At 33.3% G+C, this 6,439-nt stretch overlaps 1 pseudogene; it reads right to left on the bottom strand.

Moving 5' to 3' along the window:
* Positions 1 to 4,317: 4,317 nt before the first annotated feature.
* LOC122110178 lies at positions 4,318 to 4,745 on the bottom strand (annotated as a pseudogene).
* Positions 4,746 to 6,439: the final 1,694 nt, after the last annotated feature.

Raw genomic sequence — 6,439 nt, forward strand, 5'->3', positions numbered from 1 at the left:
TTTGTTCACTGTTAGAATTTAGATGGCTTATTTATTCATAAATCTCTTTACCTACAAAAAATTAAGTCTTGAAGTTAGATTTAGTGGGCATTCTTTTTACCTAAATGAGTGTTCTCTTAATATTAATTTGTGTGTTTTAATGTACTCCCTCATCTTAACACACATATATATTTGGAAGCATGTACATTTCATGCCAGTTGAGTTTTCATATATTTTCCAGTGTCAATCTTAAGTTAAGGATTTATGATCTAGTTTTCATTATAATTTATATGGTAAATGATATTTTTCCCTTTATTATAATATAATAAAGGATAAGAAATACACAAAATTTTGTCAGTATCTTTTTCCTCTTAAAGTATTGAAAGTTATAAAATTCATTTTTAATTAATTGATACATAAGTTTTTTAGGAACAAGGGAGAAATAGAATATAATCCTTCACTTCAAAACCTGAATCTTAGTACAACCTCTCACAGATTTACCTGAACAAATATATATGAGATGTGATTTAAAACATATGAAAATCTATGATCAGAAGTAAACTTGCTGTATATTCCAAAATTCTAGTAAGCATTTAAAAATGATTATTGTAGCAAAATAATAAATGAGAAGATAGTTGATATAAACATTTTTAAATGTATACATGCAAAATACTATATGATGTACCAGTAATATGTTTCATGATTTTATATACTTTTATCTATCAGTCAAAATAGATATAAAAACTAATTTCAAAGCCCATTAAAATGAAAAATCATGAGTTTAATTCTTTAGAAAAACACTAATGAATTGGCAAATGAAATGGGCAAAAGCTCAGTGGAAGCTTTGATATATTAAAATAAATTTAACATTTTTTCTCCTTTGGCAAAAAATAACTGCAGTGACACTAGAACAATTTACAAAGTAAGCTCATACCAGGGCTTGAACTCAGGGCCAGTTCTGTAAGCTTTTTAACTCTAAGCTAATATTCTACTACTTGAACTATTCCTCAAGTTCTAGAGTGTTGTTGGTTAATTACAAATAATAGTCTCTTGAACTAGTCTACCTGAGCTGGCTTCAAATTATGATCCTCAGATTTCAACTCCCTGACTAGGTTTGACAATAGATAGAAGCCAACCTTGCTCAGATTTTCATGTGTTCTTTTATGTAAATATAATTAGCCATATATTCCTATGGGATTTTATGATAATGTTACAGAGCCCAAATAATATTATCAAATTGAAATCCCTGTATACAATGTTTTAATGTTCAGAAAAATAAATTTAAAAATAAAGAAAACAGAATAAAAAAGAATCCCCAAACTATATCCAAAGGAAACTTAAGATGTTTTTAACTGCTACTCCATTTGCTGGATGAGGTCTGAGGTGAACCATTTTTCTTGATTAAGTGATTGAATCAGTGGTCAGTGCACAAAGCTACTGGTAAACTGTATGGCCTTAATTAAAGCACACATTACTCAAGCTGAAAAATGACAAATACAGACACTTTTAATTCTTAGCAATATATCCAATATTAGACCTGAAGGAGTAAAGCCAGCCATGCAGAACACAGAATGACAGAATCCCAGGGTTGTTAAGCTGAGTTAGACCCCAGAAGTACACACCATGTATTCAGATTGGTTGTACTTTCAGTGTAGCTCCTTAGCACGTTTCTCTTTTACTATATGATACAATACCTTAGCGCTATAGACAAAAAAAGTAAGCTTGGAAACTTTAATTTGCTATTATCTATTTCCTTGTTTGCATGTGTGTCTTATGTGTTATGACTCAATTTGAGGCTAGGGGAGTAGCACAAGTGGTAGAATCCCTGCCTACCTGGTCTGAAGCGTTCAGGTCATATTCCAATTTGGAATTACAATTTTCATGTTCTTAAATCTACTAAATCAGGTTCTATCATTACTTCAATCATTTTTTTCACCCCAAATAAGACAGTGATTCTTCTAGTGGAAACAAGATTGAATAGACATCCTGACACAGACTATCAGCACCATGGGTGGATGCTCTGAAAGTCTGGCCTCATTCCTAAGGAAGATTTGACTATTTCCCAAAAGAGTTTTCCAAGAGAGTTTCTCAAGTCTACACTATTTTCTCTATTTTAAAATATTCCTGTGTAACATAGCATTATTAATGTTTGGAAGGCATCCAAGAAATATTGGAATGTTTTGTGCAATAATAAATTCTATTAGAGCATTCTTTTTTCCTGATGTTTAAGGAGTGGTGCAGTGATATCTGCTAGGCAAGACGAATCCTGATCTTCTTGGCTGGTTAACTTGACCAGATCTGCAGCATCATGCCCAATGAATGCAGCCTCCTTTCTCAATCACTGTCCATGTTATACTACTACTTACCTGCCTCTTGGATTTGGAGTATTTCTCTTAAGAGGATATTTATCACATGTTTCATTCAGAATACTCTGCCAAGACAGATTCTTCCTTTTCCTAGGTCAGAAAAGGTTTCATTTGAATTTATACTCTTTTACACATTCATGGAAGATTGGCCTACACAAATTTTGACTTGAGGATTTAACCATTTGCAACCACCGATATCTAACTGAATAAGATAATGACTGTTGGTAGTACTGGAACTTCTATATGTGCCATACATTGGTACTTTTAAAAGCAATTTTTTCTTTTAAAATTGGAACTCTTGTTAACTGTAAATAAGTCTATAAATTACCTGGCATCTCCAACTTATCAGGAAAAGGCCATCTAGTACATGACTTTCTATATTTCTTGTAGTGTCACCTTTCTACTGGTAGAAATTGTTATTCATTATAATATTTCTCTAGTAAAATCAGTACAATTTCAAAACAAAATATATTTTTCATTATATAAAGTTTTATCATAATCTACCAACACCATTTTATTAAGGTAGTCTTTATGCCTGTACCAATGTATGGCACAAACAACAACAAAAATCATTCAAGTAACTTCTATTAACTCTATGTAAACACCATAAAGCCTTTCATTTTGAAACCCAGGGACAATGCTTGCATTGATGACTCCATTATCTATTTAATCTGTGATTAACAGGTGTTAATTGTACATATTAATAAAACTGAATGTTATGTGCTAAATCTGGAAAAACATCTTCTTCCAAACAAGTCTTCTTATTTCCCCTGATCTATTGTCTCTCTTAAGAAAACTTGGCACTGTCTAAAATTTTAGCATGATTTATTATTCCAACTGGGTGTCTTCTACATTGTGAACTTTGTAAAACTTAATTTGTTTTGAATAATATTTTCCAATGCCTAAAGAAATTCATGGTACAGATTACAAAATAAATTGGCTGAAAGATTGAATTACCTTCTTTAATACTGGAAAATGTGTAGATTGAAATCTACGCATGAACAAGCCAGTAGTGGAGGTTTAAAACACACAGTGACAATTGAGCAATGTTCAAATACTACTGTTTATTAATGACATAATGGACAATCATGTTGAAAATAAGACTTCTTATGAATATTTATGTGCAATCAAAACTGAAGTCATAGAGGGAAGACATGATGAAATCATGTTCATGAAATATTAAACTATTGTGGTTCAGTACACTTGAATTTGAGCTTATTTGCATCCTGCAATAATGCAGGCATTATTTGAACAAATAAACAACATAGAAAAGTTGGGCATAATCATAAAACTTTATTGATTAAGCTGGGCGCCAATGACTCACACCTGTAATCCTAGCTAATCAGGAGTCTGAGATTGAGGATCATGGTTCAAAGCCAGCCTGAAGAGTCCCTGAGACCCTTATCTCCAATAAACCACTAGAAAACTGGAAGTGGCACTGTGGCTCAAGCAGTAGAGTACTCACCTTGAGCTAAAGGGCTGAGGGACAGTGCCCAGGCCGAGAGTTCAAGCCCCATGACCCACCAAATAAATAAATAAATAAATAAATATATATATATATATATATATATATATATATATATATATATACAGAGAGAGAGAGAGAGATTTCTTTGAGGGGTATTGTTATCACAAAATATATTCTGAGAGAAGAAATTGCAGTAAGGTAGAAAGTTGGAAGACAGGTCATAAAATTTTTATTATATGCATACAACACAGACAGTGCCTAAAAAATATGTACTTAAGATTGTTTAAAAGCTTTTGATAAGAGATACTCTTCTTACACAAAAATTTGATATAAGCACAAAATTTCCATAAAGTAACTATGTGATATTGGGATTATCAACATGAGAAATAAAGTATCTGAATTACTGATCATATTCCACAATAAATGAGAAGAAATGTTCATTTTTAAAGGGATTTTTTTTGGTTGTCTGATGTTCTTTTATTGAAATCATTTCCCTTGTGCTTCTTAACTAGTCGGACAATCTACTGCACCACTGTTGATGTCACTTATGATGTCATGAGGAGGCGGCCATTAACATCATACCCCACAGACTGGGCAGCGCCCAGGATCTCCTTAATGGTTCCAGAAAGTTCTCTGGTTAAAGATCGGTTCCGCATTTGCTGGGCAATGTTGACAGTCTCATCAACAATGATGTTTTCGTTGTATTTAATGTTTTTCTTCTGTCTCTTGGTGGATCCTTTACGGCGTTGATGATCATGGCAGAGGCAGAAGGTACCACCTCTATCTGGGCCTGTCTGCGCCGACCTTGCCACTAGTGCACCTCAGGTACACGAGTTTGATTTCCTGGGGATCGAACTTAGGCAGCATGGTGGAGGTGGCTGGTGTCGGATGAACCCGGATTCTGGACTACGGAAGAAAGTTGCATCTTTGCCTCCTCCTAGCCGAAAGATGAAAAAAGGGTTGCTTCTTTGAATTGAAGTTATTTTTTTTTCTATGAAATTTTTTTCTAACTATGAAACTGATACCTAGTCAATACTTATTGATTAAATCATCTTAAACACTACTACACTTTTGAAATGAAAATCATAGGTTTTAGAGCAGAATCAGTTAAGGGAAGACTTACAAAACTTTCTATACATTTTTCTAGAAGATATCCTGGTAGTGATATGCATAATAGAAACATGGAAATTAAAGCTACTAGAAAGAAGCCTGTTTTAAAAGACTAATGCATATTATGACATAGAAATTGAAGTTATTTGTACCACAAATATTTGTACTATTTCTGTGTGTGTGTGCTGGTCCTAGGGTTTGAAGTCAGGACCTACGCACTGTCCTTGAGGTTTTGTGCTCAAAGGTGGTGTTCTACCACTTGAGCCACAGCTCTACTTAGAGTTTTTTGGGGTAGTTAATTGGAGAGCAGACTAACACAGACTTTCCTGCCTGGGCTGCCTTTGAATTACAATCTTTAGATCTCAGCTTCCTAAGTAGCTAGGATTATAGGTGTGAGCCATTAACACAGATAATGTAAAATTACAGTGATTACTCTGCAATTTATAGAATCTGATCACATATTTGAAATATTATTTTCAGTAATTAAATTTCCACTGCCTTGCTGAGTTATTATCTTTGTGTTTCAGTTTCATTACTATCAAACTGGAAAGAAATATTTGCCTATAAAAACATGAATTTTACATTTAAAAATGCTTATATAATTTTTAAACTCACAGAAAAAGTAGGGATGAGAATATTTTTTCATGTGTCATATATCATGCTTAAAAATTGTTACCAGAAGCTGAGCTTCTTGGTTTGTCCTTGTGATCTTAGTGTTTTGGAAACAGAATTCAGGAAGATTAAAGATTCATGACAGCACGAACAACAACAACAACAAAAATCAATGAGATCGCACTTTAGCTAACAAACTGGAATGTGTTTCATATCTGGGATCCCAGTTGTATAGGACACAGAGGTAAAAAGATTCAATATGTTACCTGCCCAATGGTGCTACCTGAAAGAATAATTAAACACAAAGGCCAAGGAGAATATAATTTTGTCAAACTCTTTCCTGTCTTTATGGTATTCTTTTCTCTTTCTGGTAAGTCTCCTCAGTCTTATCTGCTGACTTTTTTCTAATATCCCCAAATAAATACTGATGTCTTAAAGATGTTAATGACCTATGTCATTATGTTTTTCTGTGTATGTGTGTGTGTGTGTGTGTGTGTGTGTGTGCGCGCGTGTGTGTGTGTGTGTGTGTGTGTGTGTGTGTGTGTGTGTGTGTGAGATGTGGGTTTATTTTTCTCTCTTTCTTTATTCCTAGCTGGTCCTCAAACTTTGGTAGAAATATTTTCTTTTATAGAATGTTCCAAATGACTTGCCTGGCCCCTACCATGAGACCAAACATATATTTAATTTTAACATACATTAATTGTTAAAAATTTGTGAAGTGTTCATTATGTGCACATCTCTGTAACATTAACAAATAAATAATTTTCAAAGTGTTTGTGGAGAATGATATTAAACTCTTCCCTTAACCTTATCAGTGTCAACTAACTTTCAGATGGTCACAAAATTGGCAAAAATACATGATTCAATAATGACAGAATACGAAGGATTTTTCAGTATTTACATC

Source organism: Dipodomys spectabilis, unplaced genomic scaffold (assembly GCF_019054845.1).
Source record: "Dipodomys spectabilis isolate Male_0828 unplaced genomic scaffold, ASM1905484v1 ptg000075l, whole genome shotgun sequence".
In the NCBI taxonomy this organism is placed as follows: Eukaryota; Metazoa; Chordata; class Mammalia; order Rodentia; family Heteromyidae; genus Dipodomys; species Dipodomys spectabilis.